Source organism: Syngnathus leptorhynchus, chromosome 3 (assembly GCF_054491065.1).
Source record: "Syngnathus leptorhynchus isolate UIUO chromosome 3, UIUO_Slep, whole genome shotgun sequence".
Taxonomy (NCBI): domain Eukaryota; kingdom Metazoa; phylum Chordata; class Actinopteri; order Syngnathiformes; family Syngnathidae; genus Syngnathus; species Syngnathus leptorhynchus.
The window spans coordinates 12,978,058-12,992,400 of record NC_141197.1 but is presented as its reverse complement, the minus strand read 5'-3'; the positions used below and the strand labels follow the sequence as shown (position 1 = coordinate 12,992,400).

Sequence of the window (14,343 nt, the reverse complement as noted above, 5' to 3'; positions counted from 1 at the left end):
CTCTAAGCACTTGTTTTATTATTATTTTACATCCATTCTCTCTCAAAAATATAAAACAAAATAAAGGAGGTACAGGCATGGCAGTCCAAGATACCATAAATCCCAGATGGTGTGGTCAGACGGCCTATACGTCCTTCCAAAGATCTCAAAGGTGTTTTGTGTCCACCCTGTCCATTTTGTGCCACCCTCACCAACATAAGCCGATCAATCAACTGTAAGTGTAGCCATCAGGTCACCTTTGAAATTTATCATTTTTTGTGTACTTGTAAAATGAAACGCCCCCGTGATGGTATGGCCGCTAAATTTAGATAACGTATATGCCAACATCCTCTCCCCTTCCTGCCTTCTGAAAAAAACAAGGTTCCTAAAAGGTGCTGAGACACAGAGACGCACAAAAGACATGTACAGTAATGCAGGTTTATGTCTTATAGATTTATTTATTTATTTTAATTTATTAATTCATTATTCATTCATTCATTGCAAATCCATAATGATCCCAAAGTGGTTCAAATCATACTTGTGTTTCGGTGTTCATATTTTTGATATTTTTGATAGTAAATTCACTATGCATATGAGATGCTGGATAGGTTATATATAAAGTTAAAACAAAGATAGTGGCTCAAGACTTCTCCATACTGTAAGAGTAATGCACAAACATAATGCTAAAATTTTAAGGAGTTGTGATGAGACAAAGTATTTCAAATCTGATCAGCAAAAAAAAATCTAAATTCACCTGCATGAGTTATTTTCCATGCAGCTGCAGAGGCTTTTTGTTGGTTTCAGAGGTGCTTAGTAGCTCTTGTTTTCACACAATCCGTCAGTGATTATTTCCCGCTTCTGGCTTCGTGCGGATTGATGTGTCTTTTCACAAAGCAGCTTCATTTGCATAGATTTGGCGACGTACCTCTCAAATCTCAGAGTGTGCTTGAAGGAGAGTTAAAAAAGCAATCACGTCGACGGATCTTTTTGTTTGCGTTAAAGGTCGACGATATGCCTATCAGCTTGTGCTAGATCAGCTCTTCAAGTTAAGTTGCTTTTGAAGCGATCAATCATCTCGAACAATTTTGGAAATAATGGTGTTGAAACACAAGTTTGTGTAGTTTGGCTGCAGGGAAAACTCTCTAAGCTTTGTGTTGGGATGTTTAGGTTTCTTTATTATGTGCTGCCATTTTTTTTTCTGCTGAACGCAGCTGCTGGGGTTCTGCCATGCAGAAAGGCCCAATATGGCTCTGTCTGTTAATCAGAGTCCGGAAGCCAAAAGATAGAAAACAGCGGAGAACCACCCGGCGAAATTTAGCACACGATGGCTCCCAGCGGGCATCATTTGGGGACCGGGGAGACTTTTTTCCCCTCCTTCTCCCTTTCCTTTTTCCTGCATGGTTAGCAGGTTGGAAAGCTCAAGTCCAACATTGGTGCTGACACAACCACTCAGGGACGGCTGTAACAGCTCTCTTAGCATGGCACCTGTTATTGAGCCGTCAGAAAGAGGAGGAGGAGAAAGAGGCATTGGAGGAGGAGGAAGAAACATTACGGGAGGTCGGTGGGGACGTCCAAAACAAAGTTGAACTAACTTTTTAATTCTACGGCTTTCTAGAAAGTATAAACTCGACATGTCAAGAGTGATCAGTCCTGTGATGTTCCGCAATGTGAGCATTCATTCAGCATGTGAATAAAGCACCTGATTATAATTGTATTCACCACAGGCTACTTTTAAAACATGACCATACATGTGCCTAAACTGTGGTCACTTAAGATACACCACAGGGACTAAGTTGTATTATTTATTCACAAATAGCTGAGCAAAAATATGTTTATTTGTTTAGCTACTGTTCTGATTCCACTCTACCGTTTTTAACTGACGTAAAGGTTTTTTTTCTTTTGACATACGTTTGTATGTATTCATTATTGTTTTGAAGTGATAGTAAAGCAGTTCACAAATAAAAGTGGATCATACTCTGATCAATTGATTTAAAATACAGGATTAAGTCATAAATTACGAATTTAATATCTGAAGGAAGAATATATTTGGAAGGAAAAAAATATCAAGGTTGGCCAAGCAAGGACAATCATAAAGTATTAAATCCAACCACCCGCTCTCCTTCATATTCATCAAATATGTTTGTGATGACAGCAATCAATCAGAAAATAAAAACAACAAAAAACTTATTGTGTTGTTACAACACATAGATCAAAATAACTATGCATTGAAATGATTTATGAATTAAAAAAAAAAAAAAAGCGTCATCAAGCTTATAAACACCCTCTTCTGGGGGTGAGCCAATAATACCATTAACAGCATTGTTCCAAGTCATTATGTGATGAGGAACACAATAATAATTGCCGGGCTGCTAATGCATAATTTCCTTTTATTGAGCTAATCACTTTGCCAAGCATTATTTGTTTGTCTTACTCTCACTCTCCGCCTTTTCTTTCTTTCTTAATATGCCATAAATCCTGCGGGAGGCTGCAGTATAAATCCCCGGTGCAGACTCAATATTGTATTTTGTGGTATGTGAGACATGTACACTTAGAAAGCGGAGACATTGGTCTGGGGGGACGCTGCACGTCGACGCAATAAAATGAGCCGTTGAACTCTATACTGGATTGGACTGAGGAACTGGCGAACGTAAAATCATTAAAAAAATAATAATAATTAAAAAAAAAAAACTTTTATTTGTTAGGCTGGAAATGCTAATACATCACTAACTGCCAGTTCTGATCAAGAGCATTTGGAGTCGCACACGTGACATCATGTGGTTCAGGAAAGTTTAGGCCCTTTCTGACAGAAAACTCATACGGCACATATGGCGCACTGACAAACGTGACAGATGAAACACTCTGTTTGCTTTTGTTTAAGCGCGGCTCTTCTCCTAATACGAGCCTTTTAAGTGATCAAAAAAGCCCAGCAATATTTGATGTTGTCTGCGGGGCGATGGTAGCGGTGGTGGGGCGAGGCAGGGGGTTTTAGAGGCAGACGAGGTGTCATCTAGTGATATAATGCTCCAGTCTTCTGTCACACTGTGCAGTGTCTGCTGGGAAATAATCTGACATCTTGTGCTCAACACATTGCAGCGACGGGTGGAGAAAGAGATGGGGGAGCAAAATGTATAAGGCAGAGTGATTGGACAAAGAGCTGAAGAAGAGACAGGGAAGTAAAAGCGAGTCGGCACGATCAATTGCACAGACCTGTCTCCATCATGTCATCACCTGTCAGCATAGACTTAAGAATATAGCGTTGAGAAACCTTCATGTGCAACCGTATGATCGATGCATTCAACAGTGTGTCGTGAATAGCATGGGAAAACAAAATAAAATGATGTCCTTATCATAAAGACCATCATTTGCAATTAGGGAAACTTTTCCAGACCCACAAAAAGAGTTATTGAGAAGAGAAAGCAAGAGCTTGAAAGGGTGTCCGGGTTAATCAGTTGGCGAAAGGAGAGCAGAAAAAAATGAAGCGACGGTGACAGAGTGAATAAATCGAGTCATTAAGCATGTGTTTGCGGGAGCCTGCCTTCCATATGACAGCGCGGGGTAGCAGGATGCTTCTGTTTCTGTTCATGGCAAACAGAGTAGCACATTGGCTTCTTTTGCGCTCTCCTGGGAACAGCTTTTGCCTCCTGCTTTCAAGGGCGCTGGGAAACTTTATTTATTTATCTATTTATTTATTTATTTATTTATTTATTTATTTATTTATTTATTTATTAACCTATTGTAACTTTAAATTAAAAAGTGTTTTATTTAAGCAGTCACTAACCTGGGTGAAAATTGCCTTGAAAACATTCAGGTCATGTTAATTGTAAATGTAAATTAAAGGGTGGGAAAAAATTGTGATTCTTACATCACTTAACTGTTATTCCAAAAAGTACACATGAACCCTGTGACATCAGAATTGGTGCATGCCCAAACTTGCAGGTGGGGAAAAAAAAGTGTCCAGTCAATAATTAAATATTCCTTCCACTGTATTTTTCCCCTTGTAATAAATAAGAGCAAAACTGCAGAAAACAGCACAATAAATTAGCAAGCTATGACAAGATCTTTTGCTCCATTTGGTTGGATCTAGTCTAATATTTCTGTTCCTCCTGTAATTGCAGTCCGCGATTATATGAAGTGTCCCAACAGCAATGGAACAAATTATTCATTGGCCAGTGGAAAGACACAAGACCAATGATTCCACCTCCACACGTGGAAATGTTAGCAATGTTCAAAAACTGACGTGATACATTCACACGTGAAACTGAGATGCACTTCATGACCTTTTCAGTTCTGCCTATCTGCGTTTTTGTTGACACAAACTGTATTTTTCTTTCTCGTTTATTCGGTCCTTTACATCTCTTTCACTCTGTCGTATTTAGATCTCAGTGCAGAGCTCAATCGTTACTGAGTGATGGTACCATCAGTATAGTGCATATGTTGTAAAACTGTCAGCTGCTGACAGATTGACAGACACGGTCAAGCCGTCGATCACGCCAGCGAGAGAGGCAGAAAAAGAGAGAGAGGACGAGAAGGAGGAGGGAATTACACAATACTCGTGTTGGAATTGCTCTCACTACCAGAAAAGTTTTAGCATAATTTGTTTAATAGCACAACTAGATAAAAGATGCCCAATGGTGCTTCAGAAGAGAGTTTTTTTAAGGGACAAGGAAAATCTGTCATATCTTTGTGTTAAGATTGAATTTACCTAAATATTGATCAAAGTTAACAGTAGAACCTCCAAAGTGGAACATTATCCAGTCGACATTGAGCCAGATCTACTTTCCAAATAAAATTTGCCATTGAAAGTCATTATTATATTTTGAATGATTTGTTAGAGTCCAAATTGTCACCAACAAAAATCAATTAGTTGTCCATGCAATGATTTAATTATTGAAATAAATGGCATGTATGAGCAGACTGATTTCAGATTTACTTTTTTTAACCAAGAACATTTCAGTACAGAAGATATAAATAGTCTGCACACCCCTGTTGAAATGGTAGGGTTTTTGCAATATTAGAAAATAGACCAAGATAAGATATTTAAAAACATTTTCCACCATTGATGTGACAGATTTTTTCCCCATTTGAATTGTACAGGTTTTAGTGTGACAATGATGAAAAAGGTTTTGAAATTATTCAAAATTCAAGGTGTTGAGAGCTGGATTTATACGATCAATTAAAGTGCACAATTTGATGTTAATTTTCTCTTTGCATGGGAGAGGGCTACGCACTACTGAATACCGCTATTTTCTTGCAGAATAATTAAACTGCACGACAAACACAGTTGATTTTAGAGCAAGTGCAAAAATAAAAGGACTATATAGAGATTAAGTGTTGCTGTGTAATTTCCAACAGATGTTGATTCAAAGGGGAAAAACTTTATTTGGTCCAGATGGTCTCAGTCAGAGGCAGAATGTGAGCGTTGACTTCATTGGCTCCAGCAATGTGTTTTCCCTCCTGATAGGAATTAAAATGGTCGTTCGTTTGTCACCGCTCACTACACAGTTTAAAACGCGGCAATGAAATGTTCCTTGGCGATAATGCACCATAATTACTCAAACGCCTGTTCTTTATCTGCAGCAGAGGGTGGACATAAGGAACATTTCCCTCTGATGAAATTTTAAATGCCACAGAGCTTACTTGATTGAAAAAAATACTTTTTTTTTGCCAGCCGGAGCTATAATGCCTGTCATCATCTTGCTCAAAAACAAAGCGGCGTGTTATGTGACCAGTTTAACAGAAACGCTCGAGCACAGTCTGGCAGGAGCGTCTCCAGCTGCTGGATGCTCTTCAGTATCTGCGCCTGCAATCAGATGTAACACGCTGTAGCAACGAGGTGTAGCGCACACCTATCAGGCTTGATAAATGTATTTGTTTTAGCAGGCTGATGGGTATTGATCTGCAGAGGGGAACATTAGGGGACCCTGGAAGACGAGAGGACATGCAGCAGCATATACCCCCGCACGTCACAACACTCGCCTTAGAGGTTAGCAGTGGCCTGTGACCACCACTTGTTTATAACGGGTGGAAAAGTGACACAACCTCCGAAGATGGATGGAACATGCCAATCAGTGAATGAATGAACTAAATGAAATGTGCTTATTTGAGTGTAAAATTTAGCACAAATTCCATCTTGTTTCTGCTTGAATTGCTGCTGTGGAACAATCGCGTGTACTGTTCAGTGCATCACATAAGGAGATTTTCTCAATACTTGATTGTGTCCGGCCGCAGGCTCAGAGCAGTCACAATGCTTCACGGGATGCAGTATATCACAGACACGCTCGTTTCAGCCCAAGTTTCATCTTTTCAGTTTGCCTTTGAACACCTCGTCTCTCTCCGTCTCGCTCAACCTGTTCTAGTTTAAACCTGACAGATGATCCTTCTTTAATGCCTGCTTAAAATGTCACCTCTCCACTTTCAGTCACGTTTGTCACTTTTCTCCCTGACAGACACAATGTTTTAAATAATGTCTACTACACTACTCTTAACGTGTATGCTTTAAAAATCTAGAGGTGTTTAAGCGGTATTACCACGATGAAATATATCTTAACAATGTACAATAATTTGGAAAATAAATAGACAGCTGAGTCATCATTTGCAATCCATCCTACTTTTTTTTATTTTTTATACTTTGCTGTTCCTATTCGAACATACTCAAGGTCAGAGTTGTGAGACAGTGAATGAGAAAAATGCTGCTTGCTTTGAGAGATAATCTGGTAACATACAATGTGCATGGCGCCTCCATACTGCGTCTCTCCACAGTCTCCCTCTCTAGCATATACTGTAACTAGTAAAACCCCTTAACTTGATCGGGAATTTCCTCAGCAGTCCATCATAATGTACACTCTTTATGATCTACAAGTGATATATTTCACGATGTGTGTGCAGTCTATCTGATTAGAGTTTCCACCACCGTGCTTTTTACTCTTAGATGAAAGACGAGTGTGAAATGATGACTACTTTTCGCAGCGCTGCACTGAGTCACAATCCGCTTGACCCAGTGGCCTGTAAAACGGAATTTATGTGACGTAATGATTGCAATCTCTCAAGAATAAAACAGTATGTACATTATGTGGGCTAATCAGACATTACATATAAACTATCAGGCATCGTGGAATATTTTAATGCTGATGATTTCGATGTCAGTGACCTTTTACCATTTTGAACAAGGAAGAGATTTTTTTGATTAAAGTTGGGGTGTGTGGTAGACAGATGGTGTTAAAAAAAAAAGTAGATATTGCTAAAAAAATAAAAGGAAGCTTGTGGAGCTGAATACTTCAGTGGGTGGTTACCGCAACGCATTATGACAGACTTTGGGTGTAATTTGTTTTATAAAACTGTTTAATAAATATGGATTTACTATCTTAATTACATGTTAATCTCAAAACACAAAGGTGCCAGGGTTATGACTCTCTCAAGCCATCCTCCAAATTTCCTGTTTTCCCCAACGGCATCCGGCGAGGGCTATAAAAGTGGAGAGCAACCATTAAAAAGACAAGTGTCAATATCAGCAATACAGCCTGACCTAACTTCTTATCAATGATGTGCAGCAGGTTTTCAAAGTCATTTGTGAAATGCAAAGACAACAGAAAAGTGCAGTTTTTATTCATTAACTGAGGATAATCTCTTTCTGAACTCTTGCATTAAGCAGATACACTTTGTGGCTGTGACCCATTGGAGGTCTTGGTAGAATCAGATCTTATTTAATGTTAGTCTTCTTTGGACACCACACTTATCAAGAGTGACTCAACATTTCCACTACTGTTGCAGGCAAGTTGTCTCGTCATATTGTGGGAAGGCATGATTCAACAACCAACTTCACCTAACTATTAAAATTATATATATATATATATATATATATATATATATATATATATATATAATATAATATAATATAATATAATATAATATAATATAATATAATATACATTATAACCGGGACTGATCGCCCACCAATCACCGGGCTCAACAGTCTTCTATGTGGTGTGTTCAATTTAGAAGTATTTTTTGTTTCTTTATAGGGACTTTAAAACCAAGCAAGAGCCTGTGATTTTGTTAATATCTTTGCAGCAATTTACACTTTTAAGATTTGTTCCTGAGATCAAGGTTGCTGGTTTTATTGAGCCTGTACCAGACCCATGGCTGAGAAAGCAGGCAGAGAAGCATTGATAAACTATAAAATGGTTCCAATACGGCCGATCGATGATTGTGAGAAGTTCTCGTGGGGCTTTGATTTTCCTCTCATACAACAATCCGGGATCTCAGCTGTTATTGTAGTCGTTGCCCCGCCCACACCCGCCATATTTGAGTGATGTCACTGAGGTCGATTTTATCCATGTCCATAAAGGCTCTCCCACACTTGAATCACCCAGGAGACGGCATCTGTTGGTCTGTGCAATGGTAACAATCGCCAATAAAGGTCAATCTCCCATGGTAATAGCCAATTGGGTTTGTTCCCATTATTGGCGCTCTGAGCTGTGGTCAACAGATGGAGAACTGGCACCACCGCAAGTTAGGCTGCACTCTGAGCTGGCTTGGTTCAGTCTTGAAGCAATCTTGTGTCTCGTGCTTTGCTTTAGCTTGCGTTGGCCCGCGCATGACTCCATCAACTGCAGCGCCAATACGAGGAGACTTGTCGCAGTTGCGTCACAAGAACGTTGCCGGTGAGGGTGAACTGTCTAACCATTTCTGCTAATTGCCTCATTAATGATTCACCAGTGTTAGGCTGCTCTAGCACTTCGCTGTGGGGAGCAAATTGTCCTGATTGGTTTGCCTCTGTCAATTATTGATGAGGCGGTGAGCTGAAGTGCTAACACCTGGCTTTGCAGGTCCAAATGGCCCTGCATTCCCATCACATACTCTGTTATCACACACCCTGGGACCGCATTGACTCTTGAAGAGCTGCCGAGTCCTGACTGCTGCTGTTTCTCTCAGAGTGGATGTAGCATGCCCGGGGCAATGGCTGTGATCTCTGCGGTGAGGTTATTGGCTCGCTTGGCTCTCCGCTGTGCATAAGGTGGACAATGCAGTGATGTAGTGCTTGTAGCAATTTGTGTTTTAAGTGGTGTTATCACATGCAGAGAGGCAATTGATATGATTGCTTCTATGACACAGCAGCAACTAGAATGTCCCTTAACACAGTGTAAATCCCCATCAAGATGGAAAAATCATCTGAATATCAACACCAATGATTCATATCAAGCTAAATGTTACAAGATAACTGGTGTGTTGCAACTAAACAATGAATATTACCTAAACATGTAAATATGGCTTATAACCAAGTTCCAAAAATATACCGTGATACACGGAAACATTGGAGTAGCACCAACATTAAAGTCGCTTGTCTACCTTTGGCCTTAATTGAAGCTGATTGAAGAGTCAGCCGCCATGCAGACGACAGTGTCACTCTGAATCTCTGCCAAGTGGGCTCACCGTGCACACTCACAGGGTGGTCACTCTGCCTTTGTTTTTACACTGGCATCAGTGACAGCAGAGCCCTCCCACCCCTTATATAATGTGACCGTGACTCACTGCGTGTCACCATAAACTCTGGACGCTGAGACAAAAGTACCATACAGCTCGTAATGTGCTCCACAGTTTCTCATGCTCGACATTATAGCCGTTGTATGGAAGCACTACACGCATGTGTGAGAATGTGGTTGTCTGAATCACTCTTGAATAACTACTTTTTTTCCTGTGTTCGATCCCTCCCCTCTTTATTTTTGCAGACAACTTCACAACTGAGCAGTTAGACATCAGAGCGGATGGCTGGTTGCACGAAGACACCAACAAAGCACAACATTCAAAAAGGTCTTCACCAAAGTGACGGAAAACAGATCTCCCTCAAAATTGCTACTTGTGACTCTTCCCTGATATTTTATCTCCAGTTTTTTTTCTACATAACACAAAAAGGGAAAAAAAAAAAAAAGAAAAAGACTAAACTCAAGAGACAGTGACACCGGGACCGGAGGACTACTTTCCCTTCAGCAGGAACTTCACTAATGCATGCTTCTGTAAATAGATCATAATAAAACCGTCCCCACACTCCTAATGCGGGCCACATACCAAGTCGTTTTCACCATGCCATAAACCTTCACGACTGTGTATAGACCTCATGGCTCACCATTTTCCACATGAAGCCACTATCCTTGTTCCAGACACCATGTAATTATCGTTTCCAGTATCATATTCTCATCAGCTTATTGGGAGTGTAAAAAAAGCAAAAAATGCTTACGATTATCACTGACTTCGTCTTTCCCCCTCCAGTATTCGCTTGAATACATGTAAATAAATGTGGACGGAGATAAAAGCATGGAACAATATACACAACAGAGTGTGTATCCCTGCAGCTGTTCAGTACTATATTGTAGATCTCAACATCCACGTGGATATTTTAGCAACGGTTTCCGACAAAACCTTTTTTCTAATATGAACACTCTAAAACACAACGATGTGTTTTGCTAGGCTGCATTAAGATCGTAGATATAGTCTTCATACTGGTATTATTCAGATGTCTCCCTCCTTCATGATCTATGTAATTCAATTGTTTGTTGTGTATGTTCTGCCCACCTCCTCATTGAGTGGCAACTTCTTTCTTTGCACGGTGGTGGGTACTCTCATCCTGACCTAATAAACGGGGCAAAGAACACCTCACTGATTGCAATGTAAACGAGGACACCACTGTCTTCAGTGGACCGTTGTGATAACCAAATGGACTGACAGATAAGATGCCAAACCGGTGGACAGACAAACGCAGTGGAAACGAAAGACAACCTTTACATGGACTACAGGGAACTGAACATCGCACGTCCACCGTTTAACACCCCCTACCTCTCAGTGAGTGATCTGCACAGAGGCTTCTGTCACTTATATCCGACATCAATCTGCTGTTCTGCTGCATGACACATGTCATTGTTGGATGCTACAGGCGGACACTTTGTTTGGGTAAATAAAATAATTCTGACGCTCAGTGAAATAAGCTAGCACATGTTAAGAGGTTCACAACCAAATCACAGCAGTACTGCTCAAATATACCGCTGTATATATGTACAGTATTCCCACAATGTATAGCCAGAGAAGCTGCATGTTCAGTTGGAACTCGATCACTACATAAGCCTCATCACTTCTCCTCACAAGTAACACGACTCATGTAGTTTTAGCTTACCTATTCCAATAGTAAAGGTTGCAACTCGGCCAAATGCGAAGCAGCAGAGTCGCTAGGTCTTGGACTTTTTTAAGGGACGTGTAACCTCACATTTGATGTCCCACAGAACCTGGCCACAGTGAGCGTAGGTGGGGGAAGAGAAGAAGGCAGGCAAAGTGGGGCGCGCCAATTAAATGGCAGCGTACAAAGTGGTACAGGGCATCCTGCCAGCAGCTGTCCATTCATCCAACGTCAAAGGGATTTGTACATCTCAGCGAGTCGACAAGCTGCCAGAGAAGTCCAAAACCAATGTAAAGTTCTGAAAGTTAACGGCATCCAACTTTCGGCTCAGTTACAATTTTGGTTCGTTCACTCTTTAAAGCAATACAGCGGAGGGTCCCTGACATGACCGTTGGGAAGAGTTTCCTTACCTTGACCCTGCCCAGGTAGGATCAAGGTAAGGCAAAGGAGGAGAGCAGGCAATATATAGAATTGGAACACGCACACAAATAAAGCAAAATCTGTAATTTTTGCTGTCATACACATGCTCCCACACAGACTAATCTCAAGAGCAAGACAATATGTAAACAGATCGTCAACATAATGGGATTGTTCAGTGTGCAAACAATAAGCTGTTAGCGTAATCACAGGTCAAAGATATATTACCCAGTTGGCCATGTTGTAGGTATATTAACATGATGGATATGTGGGTGGGAGGCCCGGCCGTTGCAATGTAAATGATAGCAAAGTCTATGGATGTATTGTAGAGTCCCACACAAGGCAATGTTTCTCCTCTCAGCTTCTTCATCTATCTCTTCATAAGACATTTCACCCATTGTTTACAATTCCAACTCTCTAATTTTCGACACAATTTACATAAGCCTCAACTATCAGAAAATCAACTTATCGATTTATCCTTCCATCAGTCCAACCCGAGTGTAATCATATTTACTGGAGATGAGTTTAGCCTACTCATAAATGTTGTATCTGCACTTTTCCGTGCTTGGAGTAAATAACTGTCAGTCAGGATGTAGGATATTGTGTACAACAGTGCACTTTCAGCTAATTAACTTACGTGGCCTTCATTGGATTGATTACCACCTTAGCCATTCTTTCAACTAGTTGAAAAGTCTGTGTCTATCTGACTAAACACCCCATCAATGTAATCTCTGCCTCCGTGGACCACTGAAGCTGATTCATGGGAGGACAATCATTCAAAACAGTTTTAAGGTAAAGGATAAGTAAAAGAATACCTGTTATTTATTCAGTGTGAAAATCAAAAACCGCAAGAAATCATTTGAGTAACAATTGAGAATAATTGTAAAAACAACTTCACATCAGATGGTTTGCTGGGGCGTCACGATTAACAGTGACCTCAAGCCAGACATGCTTGTTGTAGCAGGGTCAAAGGTGAAAGGATTATAGTGACGGCAATTGCTCTGCTCTTAATCCCCACCTTTGGGCATAAAAACTGTACTCTTCAGAGGGTATAAAGATGTTGAAATACAATTCACTGTCTGTTGCATTGCTTATAGAAATATTCACTTTGTCATGATGTCATGATATAAACAGACAGAGGCAGTAGATGAGGGGTATTGCTGCAGCCAGGAAGTAGCCGAGACTGAGCAGCCCTCCTTGTGTCAAAATGTAATGACGGGGATAAAAATGAGTCTTTAAAGCCCATCCTCCCTCCTCATTCTGGCCAGCACATATGAACAGTTAGCCATGAAGCCATTCTCTATGATGTGATCACCCAAGAAGATTTACAGAGGAATAGAGAGAATCGGATTAACCGAAAAAAAGAAGCTCTGGGCGGACCTGCCATTGATAAATGCTTTAAACCAAATCTTTAGCGTCTGATTAGGTAATGGGGGAAAACAGATGCTTTAAACTTATTTGTTTGTGAACCCCTCTCAAGGAATCGTATACGATCAAGGCAAAAAGATACTGAATATGTTCAAAGCAGGAATGAGAGGGATTTATGAATATGTACAATCCTGCTGTTGAAATAAATAAATGGCCAGAAGGTGTAGACAGGTGGCGTTCCACCCTGCAATGTTTAGCCATACAGTCTGCCTTCTGACAGGTTTGATTTACTATGCTATTTGCATGCTTTAAAGCACAATTGATGAAGCTAATGTATTTAAAAAACATCAAATGGACTTCCTGGTAGCTGAGATAGGATTATTTAAGGCCATGCAAAGATGCTTTGCTGCTATTCAGACTGAGGCCGTTTGAACTGCTGGCTGGACATCAGGGTTCACAATGTAGAGTCAAGTGGCTTAAGAGGATAGCGTAGGATGCATGCTATTCTCCCTGCTGTGAACAAAGCGTAATCCTTCAGTTTAAGAGTAGTGAAATGTTTGGAGCATTCGAGACAGTTACGCATCCCTTTCATCCTCGGCGATACATCAGAAAAGTGTAGCGGTATAGGTCACCAGGCGAAAAACGTATGCGAACAAAGCAATGAATCTGACAAAAAAAAAATTTGGAGTGCATAAAGAAATAGACAGTACATTCTCACAACCAGAGAGTTTGTTGCAACATCACAGTTATTGACAGTTGGCAAGCAAAATTATGCAAAAATGACTATTTGCATAAATGTGGATGGGTGGGGCTGTACGTATTACGTTTCATCGTAGATTAAGGACTATTTTTTAACATTCTCTTGCATTCCGTTTTAGTTTAAATTTGATTAAAACACAAAGAGGGTCACTGAGATTGCAAACTGTATTTCGTGTAAAAACTGCTGCTGGTCGACAATTACGTCTTCTCATATCGCATCGCAATGGGCCCCCGTCTCGGTTAGCAGAGGTTAATTTGAGTACGCCCTATACTGTTGTAAAGGTGGATATTATTTCCCACACGGGCTTGAATGAAGACTTTGATTATTCAAAAAAGTAGACCCTGGGCTGGCTCCGTTATCGTCGGAGGAGTCGTAAGCTGCACTAACAGCTTCCAGGGTCTTATTGCAATGGCGATCAGCCCCTTGCCACTTGGCCTCCGTGACCCCAGTCTGAGATAAGCTTCATGGGAAAGCACATTAACATGCTCCTGGAGTCACTTGACTCCTTTATCAAAGGCGGTTATGTGAAATCGAGTGTTTATGGACCCCCGGTGAGGACGCGGTACTGCCAATACGAGAGGCTGAGTGCAGACAATGGACTTGTGGGGAGACCTGAGAAAATAATGCGGATGTGTTTTTTTTACTTAATGAGCAATAT

At 40.6% G+C, this 14,343-nt stretch overlaps 1 protein-coding gene and 1 long non-coding RNA gene across 5 annotated transcripts in view; one reads left to right on the top strand and one right to left on the bottom strand.

The window, feature by feature from the left end:
- mafa (MAF bZIP transcription factor a) overlaps positions 1-10,754 on the top strand; it is a 47,059-nt gene extending 36,305 nt beyond the window's left edge. Inside the window, exons 1-2 of one of the 3 annotated variants that reach the window (XR_015065724.1) lie at positions 8,821-8,952; positions 9,705-10,754. The gene's annotated coding sequence lies outside the window, so the exon portion shown is untranslated. Of the gene's footprint in view, positions 1-8,820; positions 8,993-9,704 lie in introns of those variants that run through there. The other 2 variants (XR_015065725.1, XM_085908258.1) reach the window with 2 other exon arrangements.
- The window catches only part of LOC147059350 (uncharacterized), a 106,498-nt gene that overhangs the window by 29,107 nt on the left and 63,048 nt on the right, over positions 1-14,343 (bottom strand). The window contains exon 3 of one of the 2 annotated variants that reach the window (XR_015065726.1): positions 7,373-7,440. The exons of the other annotated variant lie outside the window; for it this stretch is intronic. This is a non-coding gene — a long non-coding RNA (uncharacterized LOC147059350). Of the gene's footprint in view, positions 1-7,372; positions 7,441-14,343 lie in introns of those variants that run through there. 2 annotated transcript variants of the gene reach the window in all.